Genomic DNA, 19,684 nt, shown 5'->3' with positions numbered 1-19,684 from the left:
ATACAAAGCATTTTCTCTGACCAGAGACCTAACTAGGAATCAGTCATTGAAAGCTATCTGGAAAATCCCCAAATATTTGGAAACAAAATAACCCTTCTCAGTAGCCCCTGGTTCCAAGAGGGAGGTAGACGACATTTTGAAATTAGTGAAAGCTGACGTGTAACGTGTCACAGTTTGTGGAATGCAGGGACAACGGTGCTTACTTAGGGAAAGATTTGTAAGCATTAAATGAGAGCATAAAAACTGTTCTCAAATCAGTGACTTAAGCTTCAGCCTTAAAAAGCGAACAAAGGAAATAAATAACAGAGCAGAAATCAATGAAATAGAAAACAGTAGAAAAAAACTCCCCAAAAGTTGGTTCTTTGAAAGGATCGTTATAATTGATAAACCCCTCGTGAGGCTGATCAGAAAAGAGAAAGAGAGAAGAACAATTAAAATCAGAAATGAGAGACGAGAAATCACTACATGTCCTAGAGGTGTTAGAATGACGAAAGGGAATATTATGAAAAACTTTATGCTGGAAAGTTTAGAACACGGATGAAATGAACAAGTTCCTGGAAAGATGCAAATCACTAAAACTTACGGAAGTCAAAATAGCCCAAATAATCCTGTATCTATTGGAAAACTGAATTTATTTATTTACTTATTATTTTTAGAGAGAGTGTGAGCCAGGGAGGGGCAGAGGGAGAGAGAGAATCCCAAGCCGTCTCCATGCTCAGTGTGGAGCCCCTCACAGGACTCGATCCCACGACCCTGGGATCATGACCCGAGCCAACATCAAGAGTCGGACACTCAACCGACTGAGCCACCGGGTGCTGCTGAAAAATGAACTTCCACGTAAACACTTTTCAACGGAGAAAACCCTTGGTCCAGGGGACTACGTTGATGAACTCTGTCGGACATCTAAGGAAGAAATAATCCGAATTCTATGCAAGGTCCTCTTGTCATTGGAAGAGGAGTAAACATTTCTCATTCCGTTTCATGACGCCAGCGTTACCCTCATACCAAAACAGACAAGGACTGCGGACCAGTGTCCCTCATGAGCAAAATCCTTCACGAATTCGGAAATTTTAGCAAATCAAATCCAACAGTTTGTGAGTAGGACGCTGTATCACAACCAAGGGGATTTACCCCAGGAATGCAAGGTTGGTGTAACATTTGAAATCAATCACTGTCATTCACTGTATTAACAGACAAAAAGGAAAACCATGTAACTATCCTAATAGTGCAAAAAAAGAGCATTTGACAAACTTTAAGACTCGTTTATGCTAAAAAACCCACCAAGTCTCAGCAGTCTAGAAGTGCGTGTCCTCAGAGCATCTATGAAAACCTATAGCCAGCACCATACTTAACGGTGGAAGGCGGAGGGCTTTCCTCCTGAGATTGGGAACAAGGTCTCTCTGACCACTTCTGCTCAACATTATACTAGAAAAGGCAAGAAATAAAGGACGTACAGAATGGAAAAGAAGTAAAGTTGTCTTTATTCACAGGTGGCATAATGGTTTCTGTGGAAAATCCTAAGAGAGCTACAAAACAGCCACTAGAATAAATCGGTGGGTTTCGTGAATTTATGGGAGGTGAGGGTCACTCTAACAAAATTAATTTTATTTCTCTATACCAGCACTGAACAGTTAAAAGCTCTGATAAAACAACATTTACAAGAGCTTCAAAAATATGAAATTCTTAGAGATAAATACAAGCAAAAAATGTGCTGAGAAATTTAAAAACTAAAATGGGCTAGAAGACCCAATGTTATTGAAATGTTAATTCTACCAAAATTGATCTACAGATTCAGTGCAGTTACAATCAAAATCCTGGGAGGGGTTTTTTTTAGAAACTTATAAGTTTATTCTAAAATTTACTTGGAATTCCAATGCCCTAGAACAGCCACAATAATTAAAAAAAAAAAAACCTTTTAATGTTTATTTCTTTTGGAGAGATAGAGAAATGGAGCACGAGCGGGGGAGGGGCAGAGGTGGGGGGGGGGGGGGGTTGGACACAGAATCCGAAGCAGGCTCCAGGCTCCGAGCTGTCAGCGCAGAGCCCATCGCGGGGCTGGAACTCACAGACTGTGAGATCATGACCTGAGCCGAAGTCGGACGCTCAATCGACTGAGCCACCCAGGCGCCCCAAGCCACAATAATTTTGAAGAGACAAACAAAAGCCTACCTGGTTTTAAGACTTTCTCCATCGCTGTAGCAACAGAGACATTGTGGAACTGGGAAAAAAGGTATACGTGAAGATCTGTGGGAAAGAATAGATTCCAGAAATAAACCCCCACACTTATAGCCCGTTGATTTTCCGCAGAAGTGCTGATGTAATTCAATGGGGACATAATAGTATTTTCAACAAACGGTGTCAGGACTTTGGACCCCCGCATGCAAAAACAATGAACCTTGGCCCTCCTTCATCAGCTATTGAAAAATTAACTCAAAATGGATCACAGACCTAAGTGTGAAAGCTAAAATTGTTAAGATTTACAGAAGAAAAAGTGTGGGACATTCATGCGATGGAATGCTATTCAGCCTCAAAAACGAAGTTCTGACCCACGCCACAGCGTGGATGTACCTTGAGGACATCATGCTCAGTGGACTAACCCAGAGACGGAAGGACAGATCCCGTAACGCGTCCGCTTACGTGGGGTCCCGGGGGGCAGTCAGGCGCATAGAGAAGGCAGGACGGCGGGTGCCAGGGCTGGGGCGGGGCTGGGGAGTCGGTGTTTCGTGGGGACAGAGTTCCTGTTCCGGAAGATGAAGGGTCCTGGGGACGGAGGGCAGGGACGGCTGCACAACTTAGCACCACGGAGGTCAGTGGTGCCCACTTAAAATGGTTAAGGTGGTAACTTTTTGTTTGTGTGACCAACCATTTAAAACAAGCAAAAACAAGGGCCACACTTAGCCAGTGAGCCTGGGCTTTCGCTTTGTGGATGCCGGGCTGAGGGGGTGCGGGTGAGGGGACTGCCCTGGAGAGGAGCCCAGCGCCCGCCGGGTCGGCGGGGGGCCGTGAGCGGGCTCCGAGCATACCGGCCGATGCGAAACCTGTGCATCCAGAGGGGCCAGAGGCTGGCGGCCGTTCTCCACCTCCCGGGGTCAGCACCCCTCTCCCGTCAGCTGTCCCTGAGTCTGTAGGGGACAGGGACGTTGCTTTGGTCTTTCCTAGGTGTGACCTCTGGGTCCCTCCGGGTCTGTTCATTAATGAGCCATCTGTTGGGCCTCCTTGCCCGGCAGCAGGGAGGGAGGACGGCACATGGAAGGGCCCCGGGGTAGGCTGTGTCCACGGTAGGCTGCCTCCCTGGGTAGGCTGTGTCCCCAGCCCTCGGCTTCTCTGGGATGGGCTCCTTTTGATTGGGAGCTCGGCTCGCGCTCTGGCCAGTGCGTGGGTTTCCAGTCCTGCAGAAGAACAGCGCACCTGTGTCTCTTACGTTTAGACCCTCAACTTGGAGACCCTGGGGACAGCTGCCCCGCTGGCTCTGCCGACCTCGTCCCTTTGGGTGACTCAGGAAATGGAGGCCCGGTGTGCGCGTGCGTGCATGGGTGTGCATGCGTGTGCACGTGTGTGTGTGTGTGTGTGTGTGTGTGTGTGTGTGTGGTTATTTCTGTTCCCCCAAACAGCCCTGGAGCCGGCCCGCCCCAGTCGTCTGGACATGCCGCTTGCTGGCTGCTGTGGGGGCCCAGCCACGAGTGCCACACTTGGTGGTCCAGCCTCGACGACACCGAAGGAACCACGTAGGGCACGGTCAGGCCTCACTGCGTGGTCGATTAATTTTCTTAAGGAGGCATGTACTTTACGGTTTTCCAAAAGGGCGTTTATTGTACTCAGTCCCTGTTTGTCCAAAATCCAAACGATCAAGTTCTGGTAACGTGCCTTCCCTTCTGCTCTTTCCTGGGAGGGATGAGCTGAGCTGAGGAGCGGCCGAACTGAAGACGCCGTGCGGTCCAGGAGCTTCCGTGGGTGCAGCTGTGGGCGTCACCCAGGGGAGCTGGATCTGGGTTTCGCTAGCAGACCTGGAGTCCAGGAGTCCTTGTCAGGACACAGACCGGAGGCCCCCCGGCTTAGACGCCCAGGGGTGGACATGTGACCTGGAGGTCAGCGTGCACGTTTGCCGTGAAGAGAGCCCGTGTTTGCGTCGGGTGGTCTCCTCCTGTGCCCCCCCCCCCCCCGCCGCGCCCCCAGGAATCCCAGGGATAACCGGCAGCTTTGGTGGAGGGCACTCGTCCATCCGGGCCTGAGGACAGAGCTGGTGCCACAGAGTGGCCTCCGGTGACCCTGGCCTCTCTCCCGTCCCCCTGTGTCCAACTCCCATGGTCGGGGACCTTCCTTTCGGGTTCCCTTCTGCGTCCGCACGCACTCTTGGGGTGATTGAGTGACAGGTTCCTTTTACATCAGTGGGGCCATGACCAGACGGCCCCCCCCCCCCCGCCCCCGCCTTCTCTGCGCCTGGGAGACGGCTGTCCTGGCGGGTGCTTTCTGCACAGATGAGTCCAGCCGCCGCGGGAAGGCAGCTTAACCTCCCAAGTGGTGATTTCAAGTGTGCCGACAGCTACCACGGGGTGAAAGCAAACCACTTTTAGGGTATGAGCGGGGTTGATGGAGACCCACGCCAGCCCCAGACCTTCTGCGCTGGGCGTCACGGCTTGCGTAAAATAACGTTGTCGCTGAAATGCGCCGGCCCGGCCGCACCTCTTCAGTTTTCAGACTTGAGCCACTTTGGGGACCGTCGTCTTAGAGTGGAGTCTTTCATTATGAGGGCCGATTTGCTAAGTGGTGATAGAAATGTGATGTGCACGCTGACCGCTGCTCCGAGCGGCTCAGCTCCAACATTCTGAATCCCCAAAAGGTCGTTTGCTTTTCTTCGCTCTTTATGGATTTCTTGCTGCACTCGTGGTCTCCACTGTGAAACGTTGCAGGCTGCCGTCTGCGGAAGAAAATCAGACCGGGCTGAGGCCCAACGGGGGGCGCGGCGTGTTCCTTTGCTTTGATTATCGTCTGGCGGTGGCTGTACTTCTCTCAGGCCTGGGACCCCCTCTCCCTCATGGGCGCTCCGGCCGGCAGGGCTGGACCCAGCGTGCGGCCCGTGCGTGGCAGCGGGAGCCCTTGGATCTGTGAAGCATATTGCACTGTGCACACGGCAGGCCTGTGTCCCCGATGACGGTCTGTTTCCGGGGGAGAGGGGCCAGGGGTCACTAGCCCTTAGCAAGACCTCTCCCGGAAAGATGGAATTTGGGGAGGTCGCAGATGGAAGTCACCTTGATATCCCTCATTTCTGGGGACGGGGGCCACGAGAAACAATGAAGGTTGGCAGAAAGAAAGGGGGGGAGGGCGGCAAATCGGAAGCACTGTGTTTTTAGGACTGTGATGGTGGAGACAGTCCCCGGGTCGGGTTTGTAACCAGGTGTCAGCCAGACTGAGATTAACTCAGCATTCACAAACAAAACAACCGTCAGGGGCGCAGTGCACATATGCGTATCTGTGCATATACGCGTGTGTGTATGTGTGTGTGTGTATATATGCACACGTATGTGTATATGTTTGCGTACACACACGCACACACAGCGTACCCCTTTGAAGGGGTGGGAAAGGTACAGCGAAACCAAACACAGTACAGGCGATGTGCTCCAGCGACGGCCACCCACAAAGCTAATCAGCATCCACATCGAAATAAAGCAGACTTGACTTCACCCTCTCAAAAGACGTCCAAATACCTGATAGACGCACGCAAGTGGGTATGCAACTTAGTCATCAGAGGAAGGAAGATGAAACCCCGCCGGTGTGGTGTCCGTGCAGTGCCGGGCTTGACAAGGGGGTGCAGCCGTGCGGTGCTCGCCCATCGCGGTATGTGAGGCGCGCCCCAGAGAGAGCGGAGGGTGCCTCAGCCCTGCCGTGGCCCATCCAAGGCCCTAACGTGGGGAGGTGATTCCTAGGGCAAGGGAGGTGGAAGACCAGGGTGCCTGCGGCTCTAGGTGAGTGGGCTCCAGGTACGTGGCCTCCAGGTGTGCGAGGCTCCGGGTGCCGGGGCTCCAGCTGCGGTTCCCTCTGCTGGGTGAGGAGGAATTGTCTCTACCCTGAAGGTGATATGAGGGGACCAAGCAAAGGGCTCAGACTTTGGCCACGTTGTGTCTAGAGGAGGCAGATAGCAGGCAAGCTCTGCTCTTTTCCTGAAAAAACCAGATCTTATCGGCGTCCAGGGTAATGAGTTAGACTGTTGTTACCACCATAGAGGCAAAAGGTTGGAGCCTAATAAGCAAGCAACGTAGCTCTTCCTTTAGCCTCTAAATTCTAATTTTGAAAGTAGTACGTGCTTGGAAAAGGCGAACACAGAACCAAATCTAACACAGAACGAAATTCTTTACTCCACCCCAGGTCCCCCTCTTTTCCCTGGCTTGTGGTTGACCCTTCCGGAACTTGTAACCATCCTTGCAAAAACACGCATACGCAGTTTCCGCAGACAGGTTTACGCATCGTGATGTAAACCAATGGAAGTCTTACTCTACACAGCTGCACTTTGTTTAGAAAACTTCCTTGTTATGTGTGTTCTGGGCGTGTGTGCATATACATATGTGCGCACGCGCCCACGCGTTGTAGAAAACATCTGCGTGATGGTTTCAGAGCACAGTGACCCCGTTATCAGCTTATTAGGACCAGAGGGTGCTTTTGAGCCTTGAAGTGTGTGTGTGTGTGTGTGTGTGTGTGTGTGTGTGTGTGTCTCAGAAGGCGTGGCACACCTGGTGTACCGAGGGGCTGGGTGGGGGTCAGGTGACCGCAGCGGAGACAGCATCTGTGAAGGGTGACGACGGGCCTCAGTGCTCCGCAGTGTCTGAGCCCCGCGTGGCCCCTTGCCTGGCGCCCTGGAGAGTGGACTTTGTCCCCTGCTGCCGTGAGCGGGCTTTCCATTCCTGTCTGTGGCTGGTGCCGTTTGTGAGTCGGCAGAGATGGGCAGGCAGGCTGTAGATGGACAGAGACTCTGCTGAGCAGTGCCTGTTTTCTGGAACATTCCACACCTTGTTCCTCCTGTTGAAATGCGCAGAAGGGAAGGTGTGCAGGTTCACGTGCATTTGTTGACTGGGTCACAGCGTTTGTTCGCTGAGCTGCCTCCCTTCCAGTGCAGCAGAGGTGGAAACGGGGCTGTCGGCCACGAGGCCACCGTGTCGGGACACCTGGCCTGCTGGGCCACCCCTGTCCCTTAGTGAATAGAACTAAACACTGAGAGCACCTCGTGAGCTGCTGTGGGAGGGAGCAGCAGCTGTTTGGCTTACCCCAAGGGCTTCTGGTTGAGACAGAAGGAATGAGGCCCGGGCTGCTGGGAGGAGCGGAGGCTGTGGCCTCGAAACGGCCTGGCTCCCAGCATCACCTGAGGGTGTCTCCCACTCACCTCCACATGAATCCTCGGACGCGGCAGGATGGAGGCGGGTGGCCGGGCTCACCTCTCCAGCCCCAGATGCTGAAGCGCGTCCCAGCGAGCAGATGGCATGGACGTGAGGCCGCCCCTCGTCTTGAGCGTGCTTTGCTGTCCTCCTGGGCCCTCGGGAAGGAAGGTGGACAGCCCTCAGGGAGGCGCGTGGGCCGTGGAGCAGAGCCGGGGAGGAGGGGAGACACTGCACCTCCGGCAGTGGCCCCGGGGCCTTGTCGGCTCGTCCAGTCGAGGCTCCTGTCATCTTGGACAACGGAAGCCGCTTCCCTCTTTCTGGGTACGGCCCTTGTTGTTTACTGGTGTGAACAGGCAGCTGAGGTGAGTCCTCTGGGGGTCGGGGCCTCGATGGCGGGTGTCCTTAAGCAACGGCGAGCGGTGCTGACCTTCATCACCTGCTTCTCCTGAACCTCATGCAATTATCACGTGGTTTTCTTCCTTGACCTCTATTGTCAACTGTTAGATCAACTGATTTTCCATAGTAAACCGTTCCTGAGTCCTGGTATTCACAAATCTGGTCAAGATGTTTTTTTGTGTGCTTTTGTGACGCCACGGCAGGAACTGCTTTGCTGACGTGTATCTAGGGAGCACTCTACCTGTGTTCATGTGCTCAGCCTGTTGGGTGAGAGCATTTTGCCTCGTTCCTGGTTTGCTGGAACGTCTCTAAGCGTTTCTCCATGGACCACAGTGCTGGGTTGGGGGCTGAGACATGATCACCTTGCAGGGAAGCATATAATAGGTATGTAGGATTTTTTAAAAACTTATTTTGAGAGAGAGAGAGAGACAAAGCGTGAGTGGGGGAGGGGCAGAGAGAGAGAGGGAGACACAGACTCCGAAGCAGGCTCCAGGCCCTGAGCTGTCAGCACAGAGCCTGACGCGGGGCTCGAACCCACGAACCGTGAGTTCATGACCTGAGCTGAAGTTGGACTCTCAACTGGCTGAGCCACCCAGGCACCCCTGTATGTAGGATATTTTAAATTGGCTCTTACTTTATTGGGTATTTTTGTCAGCAGTGAGGTTGAATTTTCTTAAATTACTCCCCCCCCCCCCCCGGCATTCTTGTTAAGGAGCTATAAAGAGTTTTATGAATAGATTTCATAAGATCAAACCACCCTTGCATTCATGGAACCAATGGTCATGACATATTTTTAACGTGCTAGAGTTGGTTTGCTGGTAGTTTTTCCCAAATTTTGTATTCACAGTCAGGCTTGCCGTGGTTTGAGAGGGTGCACGTGCGCATGTGTGACCGCGTGTGTCGTGCGTGTGGGAGGTGTGCGTGCCGCACGGTGCACGCGTGCGTGTGCAGACGGAACCGGGGCGGGCCTCTCTGGGCTCCGCAGGGAAGTCAGAGGGGCGGGTCTGCGGGCGCAGGGGCCTTCAGGCCGCAGCGGGCGTGCCGCCCCCAGGCCGCCCGGCACGGCACCCTAGAGAGGTTCTAGAGAGCCGGCCAGGGGCACGTCTGGTGGCGGGAGGATGGGTTGCAGAGGGAATGGGGGGAGGAGCAGATGCGGGAGGCCGAGGGTGAAGGGCCCAGCGGGCGGCTGGGCAGCGTGGGAGCCTGGCGGAGACTCGGCCACAATCCCCGGGGGCGGCGGCGGTGGGCGGCCCCGCTGGTGTGCTCGGATTCACTTGTCCCCGTGGCGCTGTCGGGGTGAAGGGGCGTTCAGGCTCAACCCTTCCCGTGGCGCAGCGAGGACAGCCTCACGCCGGGGCTGGGCCCGCGGTGGGAGGCGCAGACAAAGGCACGTGCACCCTCGAGCTGGGGCCAGTCAGGGGCCGGGTGACGTGTGGCCGAAGGCAGGAGGCTGGGCCGGAGCCCCCGTTTCTGTGCACAGACGGACACGTGCGGTGGCCCCCGCTGCGAGCTGTCGGCAGGGCCGTGCAAGGGTCCTGAGCTCCAGGGAGGCGTCCGGGAGGAGCCAGACGGGCTGTGACGCCGACGTCTTGTGCGTCCTAGATGTGACGTGTACATGCCGCACGCATGCCCGCAGACACAAGCACACACGGCCGTATACGCTCACAGAGCGCACTATACACAACACGCACGCGCACACGACACTACACCCGGAGCTTGAACAGAGATCTGAAACCATTCGGCAAACGTTTCCTCTCAGTGGCGGCTGCATGGGCGTGTGAGACGTTGCATTTCCGCGTCTGACTCTCTGGAATGGAAAACATGAGCGCATGCCGCTAGAGGGGAGCTTCACTGAGGACTCCGGTCCTGGGGGCGGAGCCCTCTGCGTGGTCGAGGGGCTGCTGGGGGTTCTGGCCCAAAGCCAGCCCGGCGCCCGGTGCCAGCGGACCTTGGGTGCGGTGGCTTCTCGCACGACCAGCAGGGGGGTGCTGGGGGGCCGTGTGTGGAGGAGCCTGTCCCTTGTCGGCGTGACCCGGGCCCCAGGGCACCCTGAGGGTGGGGGGAGCCTCTGCCTGTGTGCCTGTGCGTTCCCGAGGGAGCCACCTCCTGGCGGTGTTACCTGGTGCGAGAGCAGGGGGCAGGGAGCAGGGGTGCATTGGAGGAGGGAAGGGGTCCACTGTCCCTGGGGGCCGTGCTGGGCACGGCCTCCTTGGCTGTCTGTGGACAGGAGCTCAGACCCAGGATCTGTTCCAGTGTGGACCTCGTCCTTCTGGAAAGGACCTGGGGTTCTGAGCGTCTCCATGTTCGTGAAAGGGGGGGATTCCCACACAGCTCAGGGTCGTCCTCACCGATGATGCTGCACGCGTGCGCTGTCTGTTAGGCACACGTTCAGTCCGCGTGCAAGTGTGGTAACAGATCCACGCAGGTCAGCTTTTCTCCCATTAACAGCGAGCCCGGGGCCAGGCAGGCTCCCTCTGACCTCGCTCGCAGCCTGCGGCCTCTGTGCTGCTGGTCATGGCTTGCTGGTCTCCCGGGGGCTGCTGCCTCCTGGCCATTTCATCTGCATTCCAGCAGGAGGGAGCAGAAGGGCACACCTGGGCCCTTACTGCCTTTTGAAAGCTCTCCCCAGGCTCCACCTAGTGGCCTCCCTGTCCCCTGTCCCAGGGGACTGGGACCTTCCCTCCTTGGCCGCTGGTGACCTGCCTCGGCCGTCCTGTTGGTACAGAGGCGAGGGACAGTGGATGGGGGAGGGGCAGCCCACTCCTTCCCACCTCTTGCCTCGTGGTCAGTATTCCAGGACCTTTGACCCGGCTTGGTAGGAAGGGGCATCCCGGCCCTTCCCTCCTCGCCGTGCTCCGCACCCGGTTCCGGTTTTCAGTGTGGGGGGTGCTTCTCGGGTCCCGGCTTTCAGCGTCTCTGAAAATAAGAAAAAGAAGAAGGGCACAGCCACCGTCTGGAGCAGGACTGTCCCCCGATTGGTGCAGGTCCGGCTGGACGTGGGCAGCGGCAGCCCCGGGCCACCCTGCTGGCTGAGTCTGCCTTCCTGGTTACAGAGTGTAGGTCATGGGTGAAAAGGACATCCCTGGAGACCCCGCCTCCCGGAGGCTCCTGATGGGGAGGGGCTGCAGGCAGGATAAAAGCCGTTGGCTCCGTGCACACCCGCCGCTTTCCAGGGACTGCCCTGCACGTCCGCCAGCCCGCAGGTCACAGGTAAGGGCGCGGCGCCTGCTCTCTGGTTAGAAGGAGGTGCCGCGGCTGCCGGGGACCAGCCGGTGTTTGGGCTGAGCCTCAGACCCCTCCATCTCCGCGTCTGCACCCCACGGGCTCCCCGAAGAGCGGGGCGGGGCGTGGTTATTTCCCCGGGGAGCCCCCGCCTTGGCCCTTCCTGCAGGAGAGCTGGCGGCCAAGTTCTGACCCTGAGCTGCAGGGGAGGGCAGACAGATGTTCTGATGCGACCTGTCGTCCGGCCCCCGCCGGTGCCTGAGACTCGACGCTGGGATCGGTCAGGCCGCGAGGCGGGGGGAATCTCTGAGCCGGTGCTGTCTCCCCGGTGAGGGTGGCCAGAGGCTCTTATCTGCCACAGACGTCGCTGGAGTAACAAACAGCAGAGCGCGACGGTCCAATGTCCGATGCCACGGCTCGCACGTGGCCGCTGAGCCCTCAGAGCAAGGGGCTGAACTGAGAGGCGCTGAGAGCCGGCACACGGACTCCGGAGGCCGGCAGGGCAGGGGCGATACCGCGGGTGGAGAGGGGGGTGTTTTGGCCGCATTGGGTTAAGTCACACCATTACGTTAACTGCACCTTCTCCTGTCACGTTTTTCAACGTTTGTTTATTTTTGAGAGAGAGAGAAGGAGGCCGGCAGGGCAGGGGCAGAGAGAAAGGGGGACCCAGCACCCTAAGGGCTCGGAGCTGTCAGCACAGAGCCCGACGCGGGGCCCAAACTCCTGAACCACGAGATCACGACCTGAGCTGAAGTCGGACGTGTAACCGACTGAGCCACCCAGGCGCCCCTGTCCTGTCACTTTCTAACGCAGCTACGAGAGCGTTTAAACAACCTGCACAGCCCACTGTTGCCCCCGGGGCGCTGAGGAGGGTGACCTGTAAACTTGGCCCGAATTGCACTGCCTCTTTGCTCTGATCGCCAGCGGTTGTGAAATCTGGAGAATTCTTAAGTAACATGCTCACCGAGAGACGAGGGGGTAATTAACTGTCACTTCTGCTTTCGTCAGCCGAGCAGGCTGCTGCCTTAACCGACAGGCTTGCGCACACACGGCCGGAGCCGGGGGGGGGGGGGCGGGCGCTGGAGCTCGGGGCAGGACCCCAGGTACCATCTTGTTTGGGATGCCTGCGGGTGGGCTCAGTCTGGCCGAGAGCAGACACCCACACAGGGAGTGTGTGTGCGCGGGGACCCACGTGGGCCGGAAGTTCTCATTTGTGGAGAAGAGCGGTCGTGGTCCTCCTGGGGTCAGTTTCTGGGAGCCGAAGTCCGTCGGAAGCAGGGGCGGGTGGTGCAGAGGCAGAGCCGGTACCTGGCCAGGGGCCCCGGGGGGGCGCGGGGTGGGGGCTGGATGGCCCGGCCAGGGGTCCGGGGCTTTGACGCCGGCCTCACTGTCACCAGGCCTCGCCCCAGGCGTAGGAGGCAGGAAGTGAAAACATTTGCTCACGAATTAAGTTGCCTGCCCCCTTATATTGATCTTTTATCTTGCCACCAGACCTCGATTACTATTGCTGCCGCCTGGGGTGGGAAGGGGGTGCGGGAACTGTAGGATGCGGGCCGCCGCGCTGGTCCAGAGGCGGCTGTGGCCAGTGGGCCGCACGAGCTCCCACGACAGCACGTGGGAGACCAGGTGTGGGCCCAGTAGAGCAGGGGCCTGGGGGTGCTGGGGTCGGCCCTCGCGGTCAGCGCGCGCCTGCCTTGGGGCCCCCTCGCTGGAGGGGTCGCCGGCCCCGGGCTGTCGTCTGCGTCACCCACGGCACGCACAGCCGGGGGCACGGCATCGGTGACCCCAGCTCTGGCTTCTTCACGGAGAGTGAGCGTTCACGCTCCCTGGGACTCGGGGTGCTTGTTCTCTCCCTTCTCACGTGTTCCTTCCCTCGTGTGATGTGACCGCCGGCCCCTCGTCTTTACAACGTTGGCGGAGGACTCAGCCCGACGCTAACAGGAATGACGGCCTCTCCTTCCCTGTTTTGCACAGATATCTGCGTAGCTCTGCACGGTTTAGTGAGTCTGTGCAGCTACAGGGGCAGCTCCCCGGAGTGAGTCTGGGCCCAAAGAGCCAGCTGTCCCTGAACTTGTCACTGCAGGCGGGGAGACGGCGGGGGTGTGCCTGGGCCGGGCTCTCCTGGGGCAGGGGGCCACGGGAAGGGTTTCTGCTGCCTGCCAGAAGCACGTGGGGCCCGTCGGTGAAGACACGGGCCACCCAGAGGCTCTGCTGCGGCAGGTAATGTGAGAGCACATGCCCCCCCCCACTCCCCCCCACCAGCAACAGATGAGCTCAGACCAAGGTGGCTGCCCCACCCAGGAATGGCACTGAAGGACACACCCCAGGGAGGGAAGTGCCCCGCGGTAGACGGAGACGCGTGCGGCCGGCTTGTGCTGGGAACCCGGGGCTGGCGCGGGGTGTCCTGCTGAGGAGAGGAACCGAGCGGGCAGGAAGGACACAGCCCCTCGACCTTGTGGGACGAGCCTGGCCGTCGCTGGCCCTCTGTCTGAGCTGCGCGTTCCCGACATCACAACACAGCGAGGGCCTCAAGTCTTTTGTCCCTGGTCTAGAGCGAGGGCCTCGGACGGCCAGACGGGTGCAGCTGCACGCAGGCAGAGAAGGCTCCCGGTCAGGGTGACGAGAGAAGGCGGGGCGGCCTGCAGCTGGAGCTGGGCTTCCCTCCAGATGAAGCTCCTTTGGGGAAGCACTTTGGAGGGACCCTGTGAGGGCGTGGCTGCTTCGGATGCTCACCTGCTAAGACAAGACGGGACCTGGACGCAGCCCGGGCTGTGAGCTGGCGACGCTGTCTGGGGGGAGGGGGTGGGGGTGGGGAGCTGAATTCAATGCCAGGAGATGAGGTGAAAAGCCAGTTTGTCACCAACATTCTGCAGAATGTCCCAATGCTTCAGTGTCCCAATGCTTCTTGATCCCAACCCCCAGAGTCAGACCGGGCGGGCGTTCCTGCCGGCGGGGGCAGCCGCGGCCCCCAGCACACGCTGGGGGAGGCTCAGAGGGTGGTGGTGAACGGCAGCCCTGGGAGGTGACAGGAGGGCCAGATGCCAGCCCCCGGGTGTCCGAGGATGCGCGTCCACCCACACGGGTGCCATGGCCGGTCCCTCAGACCAGCAGGCAGCAGGGCGGGCCGGGGACACCCACAATCAGAAGTCTGCAGAGGGGGCTGGAGGCTTTGCATTTTGGCCCCAGAGATAGGGGTGAGTCAGCTGCCTGTGGGGCGTTTACAGTGGGTGCAAAGACATCTTTTGAGCGAAGGCAGGCAGGAATGTGCTTGAGAGAAGGTCCCTGGTCACCTGGCGTCCTGGGAAGGTGGCAGAGGTGAGCCGCCTCCAGCGGCTGCTCCCGACAAAGAGCCCAAGGGTGGCACAGGAGGGGTGGCCGCGGTCGAGCGTGGCGTCGGGCGAGACTGCCAGTCTCCGTGCTCACAGCTGGTCTGTTCGGGTCCAGCGGGATTTGTGGGCATGGTTTGTGTCGGTCCAGACGCGTGGCACACGGACAAGGTGCTGGGTGCTGCCGGGCTCAGCAGACCAGGCAGGGCCGTGAGAATAATCTCTTTTGAAGATACCGTCTCTCCTAAGACTTACAAAAATCAACTCATCTTCCAGAATAAATTTGACTTCTTTCCCCGGTTCCCTGCTGCAACCCGACATCCGAGGCCCGGGCAGCTGGAACAGGGAAGGGCCACAGGGGCACTTGCGGGGGCTGCGGGAGGTGGGGTGCCCAGCGGGGTCTCTGAGAACCCCTGCAGCTGGGGACCTGGGCAGCCGTGAGTCCCTGCCTCGTGCCGGCTGTCACACCATCGTCCCTGCCGTCACCTGCCACTCAGCCGGCGGTACCTTCCGCTGGAGGCCGCTTGAATAGAATCCGGCAGCCCAGGTGGCTTGTGAGCCACAGACATTAGTTTCTCACGCTTCCGAAAGCGAGGAGTCCAAGATCAAGGTGCCGGCAGGTTCCGTGTCTGGGGAGGCCCCTTCCTGCTTCACAGCCGGCAGCTTCTCTGATCTTCGTGTGGGGGAGGGGCAGGGGAGCTCTTGGGGTCTCTTTGAGAAGGGCACTGACCCCACCACGGGGGCTCCCCTCTCGTGACCTGATCACGAGGCCCGAAGGCCCCACCTCCCTGTGCCGTCACCTCGGTGGTCAGGTTCCAGCCCGTGCGCTTGCCGGGGCGCAAACCCTCAGTCCCTAGCAGGTGGCGCCGGGCGGGAAAACCGGGGTGGGGCCACTGTGTCAAGTGTCGAGCCAGAGTTGGGAAAGTACAGACATCAGGAGACCAGCCGTCGGCCCCGGGCCTGGCGTGGGACGAAGGCTGACCTCCCTTTCACGCCCTGCCTCTGCCTGGTTTCACATTTTATAGCAAGAATATCCTACCCCCCGCCAACTTACAGAATCTCGTTAGGGCTCCAGAGCGGGGGTGTTGTGACTTCACACGTCTTATTTGCAGGCCTGGCTGTAGAATCCCTCCAGGGAGCGCCCCTCCCGCCGCCGGTCTCCCTGCGGGGCCCTCCGCTGCCCTCGTCGTGAGCCGTGGCGGGCGCCGCTCCTGCCTCGAGCCCGTGTTCTCAGCCATGGGGGAGACCGGCCTTTCGGTGGGTGCGATGGGAGAATGGGCGTTTCCGGTTGGCTTGGCGTCTCGGTTGTTGACGACACAGTTCCTGCTCGTGGAAGCGGTGCTTTGACGGGTACTGGGCCTGCGTTAGAATCCTGATGCTGCTACGTGCTCGCCGCGTGACTCTGGGCAGGTGGCTTAGCGTTTCTGTACCTCAGTTTCCTCATCTGTGAAATGACTCTCATGAGAGCTCACCTCCTGAGGGTGCCACGAAGACTGAACGAGCAGACGGACACGGGGACATCGGGATGCCCCGTGACAGTGACAGTTATAGACAGCTGTCACCCTGCACGGGACTGTGAGCTCCAGCTGGCGTTAGAGCATCTCGACTGCAGTTCCGGAACTCGGGCTCCTGCTCTGGGCAGCTGGGCGTGGCAGTTTCCCTGAGGAGAGAGTCAAGCCCTCTGCAGGGAGGGGCAGGGAGGGTCGGGGGCTCAGACCCGGGTGCTCGCGGGTGCTCCGGCCACCTCCCCCCCCCTCCCCCGACTCCGTGCTCCTGAGAGGGACATGGGACAGCAGGAAAGCACACCTCTCTGGAATACGCGTGGGGAAACAGGAAGGACACCCAGGAGCCAGCTCAGGAGACCAGCCTTCCTGCCACCCAGCAGAGCAGCCTGGGGCCCTTCCCCCTGGGCCCTCGGCCTGGCCTACAGAGGTAGGAGGCCGGGGTCCAGCCCAGCTTCTCTCGTCCCCTTTGAGCCTCCCCCCACCCCACGCCCCCAACGGCTATTCTACCCCTGGGAACAATAGGTGCCTTCGATGCAACCCTGTCCTTACCGCCACCATCGCCTGGAACAGCGGGGCTCTGCAAACCGGCTCCCGTGCTCGCCGCGCGTCAGAGAGACCAAGCTGGCACGTCGGGCACACAGACGGAGCCCCTGGGCACTCGCCGCGCGGGCGCTTCCCAGTTCTGTGCGCTGACGCCCGTGTCCGCGGTGTGCGGAGGGGACGCCGGGCCAGCCGCTCCCTTGTGCCAGCCGGGGTGTTGTTGCCTGTTGACCAGACCCCTTGTCCCGGCAGGCGCCTCAGTGCCGTGTGCACATCTCTCCTCCCGTCACCCGCCCCTGGCCTGTAGCCGCATCTCAGAGGCTGCAGTTATGAGCACAGCCTGGCAGCCAGTCCCAAGTGGGCCCGAGGTGGCCCAGGGCCAGCGAGCCGGGTCACGGGTCCCCGGGAGGCTGAGCAGGGCGACCCCCGTGTCTCAGACCTGCTGGTCCCCTCCAGGCCCGCCCTTCACAAGCGAGGCGCTCCCCAAGAGTGAGGCGCTGCCCCAGGACACCTGCTGCCGGACGCCCCCGTGCGTGGTCACCCCGACCCGCCTGTGTCCACACCGCGCGGTGACCACAAGCGGCGCAGCGTCTGGCACAAGAGTTTCCGAATGTGCTTCAAAGCACTTGAGATTTGGCCGCTGGCTTCCCTGTGTGCACACCTCGGGCTGTTTACCTGTGTTTGGTTTGCATGGTAACCCGTGCTCCCCACGCGTCCCGGTGTGGATTGGAAGGACACTGTCAGCCTCCCGGGGAGCACCAGCCTCACTCCTGGAAGCGCCCCTGCCGGCTCCTTGACCCCAGGGTGAGTCGAAGCAAAGAGGCTTGTCACGAGTGGGCCTTGATGTTTGCTCCCCCCCCACACACACCGACTTGTTCGTGTATTTAAAGCTGCGGGAGGCAGACCAGGTTGAACACGGCACCGCCGGCCTCCCCCAGGCGCCCGCGGCCAGGTCCCTGTGGAGCAGCTGGCATCCGTCGGTCGTGTCCTGCGAGGGACTGGAGGGCACTTGGCTGGCTGGTGCTGGGGCCACAGCGCGGCCTCCTCCTGCGTCGTGCCGGGACCAACAGAGAAAGCTCAAGGAACTCGGAGCCTTTCCGAAGAAGGGCTGCGGAAAGCGGCGGGAGCCCGTGCCCAAGCGGTCAGCGGGAAGGACGACGCCCCGGGCATGAGAACGAGGTCGGGGTCGCGACTCTGCCAGCAGGAGGGGGCCCGGTGAGGCCTTGTGGGGAGTCTTAAGTGAGGGCCTCCGGCAGCTTCTCTCCCTGTTGCTCTAGAGTGCTGTGTAACCGGCATCCAGAGGCTTCTTCCCGGGTCTGAGGCCGGGCGAGATCTGGAAGACAGGCCGGTGAGGTGGTGCATTCCCCGAGCACCTCGTTAACCTAACACGCGGACGACGGTGTATGGGGGGGGGGGGTGGTCTCACTGCCGGGGCCAGCGTGTCTGTGAGGCAGGGCCCGCAGCACAGTGCTTGGTCCCCAGCATCTTTCCTTCCGGAAGCTGCACGTTGTGGCTGCTCTACTGGGTGTGGAGGCAGCACGGCCTGAGGATCACCAGTGTCTTTGGTGACGCGTGGGAAATAGTGATCAGCCGTGATTTAGCTCGCGTCGAGGCGTGGACACATCAGGACAAGCGCCAGGATGTGCCGTCCCGCCCCTGGGAGTGGCCGGATTCACTCCTGGGGGCCTGGGGTGGAACTGGCCACGCTGGGGGCAGCGGGGCGCTCAGAGGGCCGTGTTTCGGACCCCAGGCTGCCAGCTCTTTGGTGATTTGGGGCAGAGGGACTCAGAGCTGCAGTCGTGCCGAGGGCAGAGCCGCCGGGATCGCCGCATGGTTGGTCTGCGGTAGCATCTGTCGCTTGGTGTGGCCTCGGCGTGTATGTGGGTGTGGCTTCATGCACGTGGGCAGGACCCCCCGTGGCCCCTCAGCAGCGTGTCTGGGCGTGCCCTGTGTGGCCTCTCTCGCACGACACTGTTAGCAAGCACCCGATTCCGGCAGGTTCCACGTGGGGTCCCCCCTGAGGGCCAGGACTGCAGGAGCTGGTGGCAGGGGCTCCCGGTTTCTGTGTGGGGTCAGGGTGGGCCGGGGACGGCCAGAGCTCTGCTGGCGGTGAGCACAGAGAACAGGACGGGGAGGCTGACGGGGAGCGGGGAGCCCAGGGCTGGCTGTGCCGCAACCCCCCCCCCGCCCCTCCCCTGCAGGGATGGGGGGATCGTGGGTCCGTCCCGGAGGATGGAGAGAGGCACTGCCCTCGGTGCGCCCCGGCTTGCCCGCCACTTGCCCGCCCTGTGGCTGCGCTTGGCAAACTTTCCGGCGGTCGGCTCTCTGGTCTCCTTTCTGTCTGGGCTGCAGTCGGCGGGCTGCTCGTTTGCCGGAGCCCAGCAGGTACCCGACGGAGGAGCGTCTGGCTGTCGCCGGGGGCTCCATGGGGCCCCTCCGGCTGTCCGGCCCCCTCCTCACTGGGCCCCTGATGGCCCCAGGGTCAGCGGGGGTAGCAGAGAACCTGCTCTGGGACCACACGATAACAATCACAATGTGCTTGCTGTTGCGTGTGGCCCCGTCCCAAGGGTGTGGTCACCACCAGTCAAGCAGGGAGACTGGAGTGTGCCGACTGACTGCACGGGGGGAAACTGTTTCCTCTGAGGAAGTGTTACAGAGTTTTAAAGGATACTTTTCCCGTGGCTGCTCTCAGCGCCAAGAACTCCTGCCAACACACGCTCTTTCACCCTTTTGGCGGAAATCACTAATGTTCAGGCGCAGGGAAATAATCCGGAGACTACGTCCCCGTGACGCTCTCTTGTGCAATACGTTCAAATTAGCTTTGTTCTCCTCAACCTAACGAGGAGGTGTGGAGAACGAGAGCCTCGAGGGAGGGCGGTGGCGGGGGTGAGGGTGGGGAGAGGGTGCGGGGAGGGGGGCTGGGGGGCAGCTGCCGGGCCTGGACGGCGCGGCCCCGGTCTCAGGGGCTGGAGTTTGGGAGGTGTGTCTGGGGGGCTGCGGGGGCAGCCGGGAGGGGTCTGTGACCCACTTTCCACTCAAGACGAGTCATCGCGGCCACGCCCCGGAGGTCAGGCCGGAGCGCCCAACGGAAGCCTTTCCCAAGGAGGGCAGGGCCCGTCCGGCCTCACAAGGTCCTCACGGGACGAGTCAGGGCCACCTGCCGCCCTGCACGGAGACCTTGGCTGGGGGGTGAGCCTCACGGCCCCCCAGGCCCGTGTCCTCACGCGTCACACACCGAGGTCCCCCACGGGCTGGTTCTGCGGACTCACGTCCTGAACGGCACTCTGGGAGAGGAGGGCTTTCTTTTCGTGACCCATTGGAGAGGCGGCGG

General features: G+C 60.0%; 1 protein-coding gene across 2 annotated transcripts in view; it reads left to right on the top strand.

Moving 5' to 3' along the window:
* The window catches only part of AGPAT3 (1-acylglycerol-3-phosphate O-acyltransferase 3), an 84,550-nt gene that overhangs the window by 24,510 nt on the left and 40,356 nt on the right, over positions 1 to 19,684 (top strand). The window contains exon 1 of one of the 2 annotated variants that reach the window (XM_043593479.1): positions 10,950 to 10,970. The exons of the other annotated variant lie outside the window; for it this stretch is intronic. The gene's annotated coding sequence lies outside the window, so the exon portion shown is untranslated. Of the gene's footprint in view, positions 1 to 10,949; positions 10,971 to 19,684 lie in introns of those variants that run through there. 2 annotated transcript variants of the gene reach the window in all.

The sequence above is a fragment of the Prionailurus bengalensis genome, chromosome C2, assembly GCF_016509475.1.
Source record: "Prionailurus bengalensis isolate Pbe53 chromosome C2, Fcat_Pben_1.1_paternal_pri, whole genome shotgun sequence".
Classification (NCBI taxonomy): Eukaryota; Metazoa; Chordata; class Mammalia; order Carnivora; family Felidae; genus Prionailurus; species Prionailurus bengalensis.
Note: the sequence above shows the minus strand (reverse complement) of the source record. Positions and strands in the feature narration are given on the sequence as shown.